This window comes from Chelonoidis abingdonii, chromosome 7 (genome assembly GCF_003597395.2).
Source record: "Chelonoidis abingdonii isolate Lonesome George chromosome 7, CheloAbing_2.0, whole genome shotgun sequence".
Classification (NCBI taxonomy): domain Eukaryota; kingdom Metazoa; phylum Chordata; order Testudines; family Testudinidae; genus Chelonoidis; species Chelonoidis abingdonii.
Genome location: NC_133775.1, coordinates 22,836,800 through 22,849,528, shown reverse-complemented (window position 1 = coordinate 22,849,528; position 12,729 = coordinate 22,836,800). Strand labels below are relative to the sequence as shown.

Genomic DNA, 12,729 nt, shown 5'->3' with positions numbered 1-12,729 from the left:
GGCCGAGGACAGCGATGACGAGATGGAGGCAGAATTCTCCATAACTGCTGGCCCCAGCGTTTTGGAGATACTGCTATTAACGGGGCATCTTCTACCCATTGAACGCCGAATTTGGGCACGGGGAAACAAGCACAGACTGGTGGGACCACATTGTTTTAACGTTGTGGGACGCACTTCGCAGTGGCTGCGAAACTTTCGCATGCGTAAGAGCACTTTCTTAGAACTTTGTTGACATGCTTTCCCCTGCCCTGAAACGCCATAATACAAACATGAGAGCAGCCCTCACAGTGGAGAAGCGAGTGGCAATAGCCCTGGAAGCTTGCAATGCCAGACAGCTGCTGGTCAGTCGGGAATCAATTTGGAGTGGGCAAATCTACTGTGGGCTGCAGTGATGCAAGTAGCAAAAGCAATCATTAAGCTGCTGCTACGAAAGTTGTGACTCTGGGAAACGTGCAGGTGATAGTGGATGGCTTTGCTGCAATGGGTTTTCCGAACTGTGGTGGGGCCATAGATGGAACCCATATCCCTATCTTGGCCCCAGAACACCAGGGCCCCCAGTACGTGAACCGCAAGGGGTACTTTTCAAAGGTGCTGCAAGCACTGGGTGACCACAAGGGACGTTTCACCCACATCCACGTGGGATGGCCAGGAGAGGTTCATGACGCTCGCGTCTTCAGGAGCACTAGTCTGTTTAAAACGGCTGCAGCAAGGGAATTACTTCCCAGACCAAAAATAACCCTTGGGAATGTTCAAATGCTATAGTTATCCTGGGGGACCAGCCTACCCCTGATGCCATGGCTCATGAAGCCATACACTGGCAGCCTGGACAGTGGTCAGGAGCTGTTCAAACTACAGGCTGAGCAAGTGCCGGATGGTGTAGAATGTGCATTTGGCCGTTTAAAGGGTCGCTGGCGATCATTACTTACTCGCTCAGACCTTCACCAAACCCAATGTCCCGCTTGCTATTGCTGCTTGCTGTGTGCTCCCAATCTTTGTGAGGTGAGACTAAGGGGAGACATTTATGGCTGGGTGGGAGGCTGAGGCAAATCACCTGGCCGCTGAGTACGAGCAGCCAGAGACCAGGGCGATTAGAAGAGCACACCTGGAGGCGCTGCGCATCAGAGAAGCCTTGAAAACGAGTTTCAGCACGGCCCAGGGTACGGTGTGACTCTGTTTGCTTCCCCTTGATGAACCCTCCGCACTTGATGGACTTATTCAGTGTAAGCAACCCACCTCCCCCTTTGATTACAGGTTGGCGAAGGAAATAAATTCAGTGTCGTTTAGAAATCATTTATTATTCATTAAAAGTAATTATGCATCTGTTAAAAATCATGTGTTTTTCCTTACTACTTTTCCCCTGTAAGCAACCCACCCTCCCCCTTTCGATGTATTCTTCATTACAAAGGAACTATAAAAAAAGGCAGAGAATTAGAAAGGTATCCTGGCTGCTGTGCTTTGGAAGGAGGGGAAGGGAAAGGCCATTAAGCACATTGTAGCGTAATTACAGCCTTTTCCTTGAACTCTCCAGGGGGGTGGAGGAGTAGGCGGGTGCAGAAAGCCTTCCCCCACGCGTTCTTACACGTCTGGGTGAGGGAGATTTGGGACGTGGGCTTGCAGGGAGGTGATACAGGGGCTGCAGCGGCACTCTGCTACTGCGCTGCTCTTCCTGAAGATCCACCATGCGTTGGAGGATATCAGTTTGAGCACGCAGCAGATCCAGCGTTGCATCTCGCCAACGCTGGTCTTCCTGCCTAGCCCTCTCAGATCGTTCACTGGCATCTTTCCTGTACTTTGCTACCACATCCTTCCAATCATTCTGTTTATCCCTCTCATTGCGTGTTACTTCAATAATTTCTGTGAACATTTCATCTCGCGTCTTCTTCTTCCTCCGCCGTATCAGAGCACGCCCTCGTGATGGCATAGGACTGCAGAGAAATGTGCAGCTGCATGGGGAAGGCAAACCAGGGTGATAAGTATGTGGAAAGATACCTTTTACAGAGCAATGATAGTACTCTTTCACATAGAACACTATCCACCTTACAGAGCACATGTGATCTCTATACAAGGTCGCATTTTGTATCGTTTAAATATTCAGTGTCTGTGTGACTGGTGTGGCACACACACAGACGCAGGTACGGCCAACCGTACATCCACGCGGCGATGGTAAGTAAGGCTTTAAAAGTTTGACTTCTCCGCCGTTCATATACACAGTGATCTATGTGATGCCTTGCTCCTGTTAAGAGGAACCTGCAAAGCCCAAACCCCTCTTTCACATCCACCAACAGCGCATGGCTCCTATCATATACGATCGCTGCTAGTGATCACCCTACTTCACCCCCCGCAGCGCGTTGCTGGTAGCTGGGAAGAATCCTGCTTGCCAGACGCTGAAAACTCGTCGCTATCCCTCCTCCCATCCCCCGCTCTGGCCAGTAGCAAAATCGCCATGTCTGCCCCCTATTTACATTCCTGATTTTCTACAAGGTAACAATGGATGATATCTCTCTCCTGACAATACCACCGCAGGAGGCAGATCGTTTGTTTATGCAATGCCTTCAGTGCAATGCCTTCAATGCCTGCAGTACCAAATGTCTTGCAAAATGCATGGCGTTGAAAAGTTACCTACTATGGGGGAACGGAGAAGGCTGCCTTGGCCAGAAATGTTCTCATATATCATAAGGCTTTTTGAGTTCCTCCACGATCGATTCATGGAGATTAATTTGGAGGATTTTCGCTCCATCCCCAGACATGTTAACGAAATTTTCCTGTAACAGTAATGGCTGCGACTGCAGCAAAAGCCCTGGTGTCAATGCGATCTAAAAAAAACATGTTGTTTTAATCCGTGTTTGATACAGAATGAAGGGACACTTACCGGAGGTCGCTTCCATGGCTTCACTGTCTGGGCTTGTCGCTTGGAGCGCAGGGACTGTAATTCTTGGGTCTCAAAAAGATCCTGGCTGTTGGGGTTTACGGACTGCTGTGTGCTATCACCCACGTCATCTTCATCCTCATCTTTCCTCTCCATCTTCCCCCTCGGCTACATCCTCAGAAACACTTGATATTTCAATCCCAAAGTCTGAATCCACGGACAGGGGTGGGGCACTGGTAGCGCTGAACCCCAAAATTGCATGTAGTTCAGCATAGAAGCGGCATGTTTTCGGCTCAGAGCCTGACCTTCCGTTTGCTTCTCTGGCTTTCTGGTAGCCCTGTCTAAGCTCCTTCACTTTCACTCGCACTGCAGGGAGTCCCCTGCTGTGCCCTTTTTCAGCCATAGACTTTGAAATTCTTTCAAAAACTTTTTCATTTCGTCTTTTGAACGCAGTGCTGTGAGCACTGAGTCCTCACCCCAGATAGCGATCAGATCCAGAACCTCCTGTGTGGTCCAAGCTGGCGCTCTTCTTCGATTATCAGGAGACTGCATTGTTACCAGTGCATGAGCTCTGTGTGCTCACCTGTGTGTGTGCTGACCCTCACGGTGGACAATCAGGAAATGGAATTCAAAAGTTCGCGGGGATTCAGGCTTTTTCCTGTTTACCTGGCCAGTGCATCACAGTGTAGTGTCCGATGCTATCATGAGTGCCCCTGTGACAATGGTTCTGAAAACCCACATTGGGAGTGGGCTCACTTGGGGCAGAGTCAATCGCTCCCTTCTTGTTTCTAAAAATTGAGTACGTCCTGCCTGGACTGTCATAGCCCCGGCTGCCTGCCTCCAAGTGCCCCCCCCCGGTTTTATGTCACGAATAAGTCTATGTTTCTTATTCTTGTATTCCTCACGACTGCATGACATAATGGGGGGGGGCCCTGCCACGGTAGCTGCGGAGGGTGGAGAGAAGTGAAGCAATGAGTGCGGTTCTTGCAGGAGAACCCCCTGTTAATACAGCCACGGAGTAGCTGCGCTCTTCTAATACACTTGACTCTTCTTTCAGAGGGGTAGCCGTGTTAGTCTGGAACTGTAAAAGCAGCAGAGAATCCTGTGGCACCTTATAGACTAACAGACGTCTGTTAGTCTATAAGGTGCCACAGGATTCTCTGCTGCTTTGACTCTTCTTGTAGGCAGGACAGACTCTATTTTTGAAACCATAAGGGAGGATTGACTCAGTGTGGCCAGTGAGTCAATCCCAAGTTTGCTTTTGCGTTGCGCCCCGGCTGATTTTAGCCAGGGGCACTCATGATAGCAGCGGACAGTTCAGAGAAGGAGAGATAACCGTCATGTCATTGCAGTTTTCTCTGGCAGTAGACGGTACAGAACAACTGGTAACCATCTCTGCTATAATCATTGCAAAAGCAATTGAATGCTGGTGTGTAGCGCTCGAGTGTCGCCTCTGTCTCCACGGCATCTAGTACCACAAATGGTGACGGGAAAAACAAAAGCGGATGGTCTCTAGGGCTGCCGTGCTATTGTTTCTGCAAGGCAATCCAGGAGAAAAAGGTGCGAAAGGACTGTCTGCTGATGTGTTTCCGGAGCAGGAATGACTGACGACATTTACCCAGAACCCCCCGCGACCATTAACATTAGCATCAGGGGGCGGGATCATGGAGGACGGAAAGGGGGTGCTGAGGACTCCCGCTATCCCACAGTCCTCAGCAGTCTCTTAAAACTATTTTCATTCTTGGATGAGCGCCCAATGTCTGTAGCTTACAACACGGTGTCTTTTATGGTTCACGGAACAGCTCATCATTCTCTTCCCCCACCCCGGCACGAGAAATGAAAGTTAAATAAAGCAATCCTTGAGTACTTACAATGTCACCCTCTTTGTACTGAATGCTGCTGATAGAGGCGATGCTGCAGCACTGAAGAGCATTAGAGCTTTGCACAGTGGCAGTATCATAACCAATGAAGTTAATCTGATAGGTGTGATTATTGCTAGTTGTTAGTTTGAAATCCGTTCCTTCCCCTTCCTGGTGGAATAGATGTTTACTTAGTATACTGTAGACAGCGCAACTGGTTACGCGTTCATTCTTTTCACTCATCAGTATGGCGACGAACGGAATTATACCCTGTTGAAAATTTTTGAAGCAATGGGGATTGACTCATTGGGACTGAGTCATTTTGCTTTACGGTTAATAAATGGAGTTCAGTCCAGACAGAATAGAGTCGTGTATTTAAATCAGTGTTATTCACAGCACGCTGCTCTTGCTCAGTTATTTCACAGAGGGAGCCGCTGCAAGTCAGCCGTTGCTTCCACTATCTGTGCTACCGCCAGCGTGGACCCCCCCCCTTGTTGGCATTGATGTATGGACTGCATGATAAGATCACAGACTAGTTTGAGATACATTGAGGGGAGGCAGCCTATCCATGGGCATATGACAGTCCATGCAGTTCAGAATTTTTCTTTACAAGGAGCGAAGGGGGTTGATGAAGCTCAGCCAGTGATTAAGATGGCGTTACCGCCGTTCTGTTACCATCACTGTTCAGCAAAGGGAGTATTCCATTTTCACCAGGGAGCCCCCACCAGACTCAGCGGAGCACTCACTGGTCGACGTCTAACTGGGGAGGGCAGAAGGAGCGGCTTTACTGCTCTACGCAGCAGCATGCGTCTGCAGCGCTTCAGTCACAGAGCGGTGACATTTCAGAGTCGGATTATTTATCTTTTCTTACGTGCTGGGGGGAAGGACGACGAGCATCTGTTCCGGTGGACCACGCAAGACCGTTATTAAGCTAACAACATTTGGGCGCTCCGCCAAGGCAAATTAGTTTCAAGAGACGCTGGTGGAGGATGGTAGCTGTAGTCCTCATTACCCCCTCCCTCCCTCATGAGCATCCGGTTTTGAGTTCTGGCTTCTGTTCGGTTGTACGCACGCTGTGTATCTGGAGTTTTTTTTCTTCAAACGTTTGGCATTCCTGCTTTCTTTACGGAGCTCTGATAAACCAGATTTGTCTCACTCAGCGCTATCTGTATCTCCGTAAGTTTCAATGCAGGACTACTTTGCATTTGACTGCATCGCCACGTGTGTCGACTGCGCACGTGGAAAGCGAGATGTCATTGTATGGTCTCGGGGCTTTTCCTTTTACCGGCCACTCCGCATCCGAGTTCGGATTCGGACGAGCGGTCATGGTGCACTGTCCGCTAGAATATAGGCAGGTACAGAGATTCCCGTGTTCAGACGAAGCACGCTGCTCGCGTGTCAGTTCACAGGGTTGCCCCGCAAAGAACGCAACCCGTGCTTTCTCCTCCTCAACTCGTCTGCTCCGCTTGCATGCCCTCCCGTTTGGTTGTCATTAATACGTTGTAAGAGAATACAGAATAAGAACAAGATTGTTGTGAGATAATGATGTCGGGGGAATGAGGCAGCGCTCCAGGGCGTATGACGTCAGAGGCAGGATGACTCTGTTTGAAAGCTAGGGAGGAATTGACTCAATTGCCAAGCAAGTCAATCCAAGTTGCTTTCAAAAATTTTCAGCCTGCCAGTTTCATGTGAGTGAGTTATAGCCGTTCTTTCTATCTCCTGCGAGTAGTAGCGGATAATTGCCTCCGCTTGAGCAATTTATAGCATGGCTTTTCCTGGTGGTTGCGAGGTCTGCAGCACACCTCTACCACCAGAGAGGAGAGATGCGAAGGAGGAATACTGCTCTTACTGCTGTAGCATCCACATCTACCTCGAATTCAAGTAACACATCAGGTGACATGAGAAAGTAAGTCAACGTGAGAATTCATTTCCTTTTTTTCCGACTAGGTGGGGGTGGAAGGAAAACTGAGACTGTTCCCCTGACCCACCAGACAGCATGTGTTTGACTACAGACATTGGAGCTCAGCAAGATGCAATAATTCTCAGAGATTTGCTGTGGACTGTGGCGGATAGTGGATTCCTCAAAGTACCCCCTCCCTCTCTTCATGGCGTCATTTGAGTCTTGGCTTCCCGTTACGCTTGTACCACCAGCGCTGTGTATCCTGGAAGTTTTTATATTCAAACCGCTTTGGCCTTTCGTGTATCTGTAACGAGCTGGATACACAGTTTGTCATCCCAACAGCGATGACTAGATATATCTCCCACGGGTCTATGCTGGCAGCTCTTATTTCGAATTCAATGACTGCAATCGGCCAGCCCGTGCTGATTCGAGCTCCACGCTGGGCAAGCAGGAATGTAATTCAAAAGTTTGGTGGCATCTTTCCGTTAACTTCCCCGTGCATCCGAGTTCAAGCTTGTACCGTCCAGACAGGTTCGTGCTCACTCTGGGATGCGCCCGGAGCCAATAACGACGATTTCCCGTCCACAATGAAACACCATAATCGAGTTAAATTCACTATCGATTTAGCGCTACTCTACATGTCGTTTGGGAGGAGTTCCGAAATCGATTTAAGGAGCCGTTTAAGTCGATATTAATGACGACGTCGTGTGAACGGATACAGCGTTAAATCGGTATATCAGCCATTAAACCGATTTAAAGTCGCAGTGTAGACCTGGCCTAATACAACGCTTTTCAGTTTCACTGCTGCTATTCAGAACCCTTTGTCTATCTGGTCCCCATGAACCTGGGGGACTCCCTTTGGGGATCCATCAAACATTATTCAGAACTCTTTGAACACCAGTGACAGTGTCAAGAATCTTTCCCTTTGCTTGATCTTGAGAAATCTTGAAGGAGCAGCAGAAAAAGCACTGGAACTTTTGCATTTGTGTTCCGCTTTCTTCCCTTTCTTGTGTTCTGCTGCCTTCCCATCTTTCATATCAGCAACTCACTGATAGGTGTCTGGGAAATTTGTCAAGCCCAGTCATAGAGCATAATAATGTGATTTGTGCAGCCCTTACATATAATAAACCATACACAAAATCTCAAAAGTACTAGAGGTCACCTATGAGACACATGTGGATGGTAATTATGATAATTACTCTTGAAAATTCAGGTAGCAAGTAGCCACTTGATCCATTTATTTCAGTCAGTTTGCCAATTAAAAAGCACATGGTATTAGCTGTTTCTTTTGAAAAATCCATGGATCATCAGATATCTCTGGACAGTTTCCTTGATTTCTCCCAAAACATGTACATTTCTCTAGTTCAAATCTATTGCTTCATGGAATATAAAATATTTCTGGACAACACCCCCCAAAAAAGTAGAAACGACTAAGTTTGGAAGCAAACATTTAAAATCAGCTAATTATGAATAAGTATATTGCTACTACATTAAATGAGTTATTTGAATGAAAAAACTGGGTAAAAATCTCAGTTCTGTCAAATCTGCTCAGTTTAGAAGGAGAAAAACACTGTCATTGTTAGCTCATGTAATGATCTTCTAAACTGAACAAATACACCTATTTGCTTCTGGACAAAAGAGAAGAGATTTTGGGAGGAATAGCAAGAAGAGAATGGAGACTGCCCCACTTCCAGGGCTCGCCTTACCATGAGGCGAACTGAGGCGGCCGCCTCAGGTGCCAGACTGTGGAGGGGCGCCACTAGGACCCAGAGTGTAGAAAATTGTGTCTGCTGCTGGAGGAATGAGGGCACAAGTGACATAACAGGCAGGCAGGAGAAAAGGTGAGAGGGAGTAACAGAAAGCAGCAAGAGCTGCAGGGAGAGAAAGGAGGAGGAGCCTCTTATGTACCTTTCTAGCACCTCCAGAAGCCTAGACTGATTAACTCTAGCTTCTCAGGGAGCTTCCTGTTTCCTGTTGCTTCGCTAAACCCACTTGAGGAGAACAGGCAGTGAACAGAAGTAGTAGGAGCCAGTTAGGCCCTTAAGACGCTGATATCTTCCCTCACTCAGGCCCTGCTACCAGCCTGCTTATTTGTCCCCTTCAGTTGAGTGTTGACAGCCACTATAGCTGGCACAGAACAGCAGTCATGAGTGAAAGAAGAAAACGCCCTTCTGGGGCAGCATTCAGAAGAAAGAAAGGAAAGGAAGCTTTTCTATCTAAGCAGGAAGGAGCTCTCCTGAGATACATAGACACAAATGTTCACAGTGAGCCTTCTGGCCCCAGTGAGGATGTGAGTGGTGAGGAGATGCCTGATCTTCCAGTTAGAGTGCAGGTGACCTGGCAGCTACTGAAGCATCTATATCTCCATCTCAAATGGATGTAACCATGCACATTCCTGAAGAAAAATGTAAATCAGTGTGGTGGAGGCGCAAGAAACAGCTGCTGCTGAGTTTAGTTCCTTAAGTCTAGATGATCCAGGACTGTGGATCCATTTGAGCGGTAACCTGAGGGACTTCCTTGTACTGAATGGGCCACAGCAAATGAAAAACTTCATGTTCCCCAAAGACAATGAAAATAGAAGTTTCCATCCAACACAATACTGGTGTGAAATCCCCAATAATGACAAAGTGGAGAGGCCATGGCTTATGTACTCAAAAACCTAGAATGCTGCATACTGTTTTTGTTGCAAACTCTTCCAGTCTAATGTTCAAAATGTTGAAAGGCTCATTGCCCTTGCGAGATACCTGCTCCAAACCTAGCACTTCATAGCGCTTCAGTAACAGCTGCTATCTTCAAACAATGGACAGGCTTCCTCTAAAATTGGAACGATGGCTGAGGTGTTGATGCTGTACTCAGGGGAGGCATCTAAGAAGACACCCACCAAGGAATGGTAGTCCACCAGCTACGGGTGGAAAACAGATTTCAAAATGAGATCCATACGGTGACTGGCAACAGAAGTCAAACAAAAGATTGTGGCAGACTGAACCTCAGCACAGATTTACTCTATTATTCTAGACTGCAACCTGTATCAGCATATGGAACAAATGACTTTAATGGTGCGTTATTGTAACAACAGAACCTAGTGAAAATGTCCCTCAATGGTGCTGTCAGAGAGCATTTTAGAATTTGACATTGGATGATACTGCAGAGCCTGGTATGACATAATTGCTTCTAAAAAGTTGGAAGATATGGATCATGCGGCTAGCTGAACGTAGAGGTCAGGGCTATGAAATGGCTCGCCACCATGAGAGGATAAGAACAGAGTGTTCAGATACGGATCGAGAGTTAAACTCTCTTTTTTTCTTTTGTCCCATGCAGTCTATTCATATGAACTTGGTGGTCAGTGATGCAGCATCAGCTTCTAGTGACACTACTGAATTTTTTAATGTAATTCAAAGCATCTATGTATTTTTCTCTGCATCAACTCACTGATGGCAAATTTTGAAGCAACATCTGGGAACATCCTCTCTGACACTGAAACCACTGAGTGCCACACTATAGGAAGGTCGAGTGGAGGCGATAAAGCCTATGAAACTGGGAAGCCTATCAAATTGGGAAGATAGATGATGCCATAGTTGCCATTATCATAGAAATTATCATAGAATATCAGAGTTGGAAGGGACCTCAGGAGATCATCTAGTCCAACCCTCTGCTCAAAGTGGGACAAATTGCCAGTTTTGTTTGTTTTTTTTTAACCCCAGTTCCCTAAATGGCCCCCTCAAGGATTGAATTCACAGCCCTGGGTTTAGCAGACCAATGCTATGATGGGAACTGTTTGTAGAAGAACAGTGTCAGAGGGAAATGGAATCACCAGAAACATATATAACTTCAAATTTCTGTGTGGCTTAGTGTTGTGGCATACTGTTTGAAATAAATGTTGTAAGCAAGAGACTTGAGCTTGATATATCTGGAGCAATGGAACAACTGGACAAAGCAAAGTCATACCTACAGTCTTACAGGTCAGATGAGGGATTTCAAAACATTCTGAAGAGTGCACAGGAACTCGGCAGAGGAACTTCACACTGAAGTTGGCAGATGATCTTCACACTGAAGCTATTTTCCCACCCATTCAAGAATACAAGAGTCACCGAAGAAGAAGATGTTTTGATTACCAGGCACAGGATAATCCCGTAAGAGACCCCAAACAACAATTCAAAGTTGAATTATTTAACCGGGTGCTAGATTGTGCAATACAGTCAGTTGAAGAACATTTCATGCAGCTCAAGGAACACCTCAGTATATTTGGGATGTTGTATGTTATTTCAAAACTCCTCACTATACCTGAAGAAGACCTACACCAGCATTAGAGACGGTGTTGACACACGATGACATGAACGATATTGATGCGTGTGATTCAGGTCAGTGCTTCTCAAAGTTGGGTTGTCGCTTGTTCAGGGAAAGCCCTGGTGGTCCAGGCTGGTTTGTTTACCTGCTGCATCCGCAGGTTCAGCCGATCGTGGCTCCCACTGGCCGCGGTTCGCCGCTCCAGGCCAATGGGGGCTGCCCTTTGTGGCTCAAGGACAACTTCATGTTCCCCAAAGACAATGAAAATAGAAGTTTCCATCCAACACATTACTGGCGTGAGGGTGGAATAGAGATTGGACACTTTCTGACTGTACATAAGGAAGATAGTGAGAGATTGCTGAGCCAAAAAAGGAGGTCAGGATTTGGCACTTAGAGCAGATGATTGGAATAGGAAGAGGAATTGAACTGTTTGTTGAGTTGTAAAATTGACCAGGTGGCTTGTTGTAAAGAAAAGGAAAATGCTGGGAATGATGGACTGTCTTGCTATGGATTTCCTAACCTGAATTCTAAAATTGAAATGAACTTACTAGGGTTAGTTTGTTTCCTACTGCTATAAGACACACCCTACAGAATCCACCAAGATTTGTCATACACTGGAAGGAACTAAAAACTATTCATAATTAGGATAATAAGCACCTCCCTTTTTTAACAGTGTGTCATCTAGAGTTACTCCTAAAATGGAGTGCACAGTTTAAAGTGTACAATGTGTTTTCGGCCTGCTGGGAAAGGCAGACAATTCAATATTTGTGAACCTTTTTACTCTGGAAAGGTAGCACTGCATGTGAGAAAAACCCATCATATTTCAGTTGAGTGCAGCTGGGTTATTTTTATCTAGGAAGGCTTTTCTTAAAAAAAGTAGTTTTGAGGAAGTCGAAAGTAAATTAGATGCACTGGGATGAACTGAAAAATCAACAGGAATTGAAATTAGGTTTTCAGAGTACAGCATATGGGATAAGGAAGATGCCAACCAAGATATAGTATCTTGCACTCTTTAAACCTATTCAGACAGTCTTCCAGTCATTTCCAACCAAAATGAACTTCTCACAAACTGTGTTGTCCAAATGCAAAGTAGAGAAAAACAGGGGTTCCCTTGTAAGTGTTTCTGTGTATCCCTCCCTAATCTGTGAACAGTTTAAACTATACGTATTGTTATAAAAGGCAAATGCATTGTGCAAAACCATCCCTATCAAGTGAATGAAAATGCCACAAAGAGAAAATTCTGTATCTACAACCTTAAACTCTATTTTTAAAATACTGTTCATAGATCTTAAGCTTCTGTTTTATTTGGTTTCCTGGGAATTGGCTGTGCAGATTTCAGTTCCATTCTTTGAACAATATAGTCTCCCTCTGGTGGCTAATTTGACATCTACAAATTCCCTTAACTGTAAATCAGCTGTGTTGCCTCTTGAAGAAAATTGTCTATTGAAGGTTGTGATTTCCAGTGATGTTCAGCTTTCCCCCCCACCCTCCATTCTGGCTTCCTCTGTGATATGGGTGTGATTACACTGATACAAAATGCTTCAGATATGTATAGAGAGCCATTTATTCAGGAGGATCCCCAGACTCTTAGACCCAAATCCTAGGCCTCTTTTCCACTGCAGTGAGGGTTGTTCCTGGGTCTGCACAGTTCCAGGTGCTCAGCCACAGTGGTGATTGTGCAGTATGATTACTTACATAGGTACAGAGGTCAGTCTTTCTTGCTGCATATAGAGGGTAGAAGATCTTTGTATCTGGGAAGTATTGAGCATATATATATATATATATATATATATATATATATATATCTATATATATATACT

The 12,729-nt window shown here is 46.0% G+C and overlaps 1 protein-coding gene and 1 pseudogene across 3 annotated transcripts in view; both read left to right on the top strand.

The window, feature by feature from the left end:
- NEGR1 (neuronal growth regulator 1) overlaps window positions 1-12,729 on the top strand; it is a 727,443-nt gene that overhangs the window by 253,274 nt on the left and 461,440 nt on the right. The gene's annotated exons all lie outside the window — the stretch shown is intronic.
- LOC142047177 (U4 spliceosomal RNA) lies at window positions 4,803-5,026 on the top strand (annotated as a pseudogene).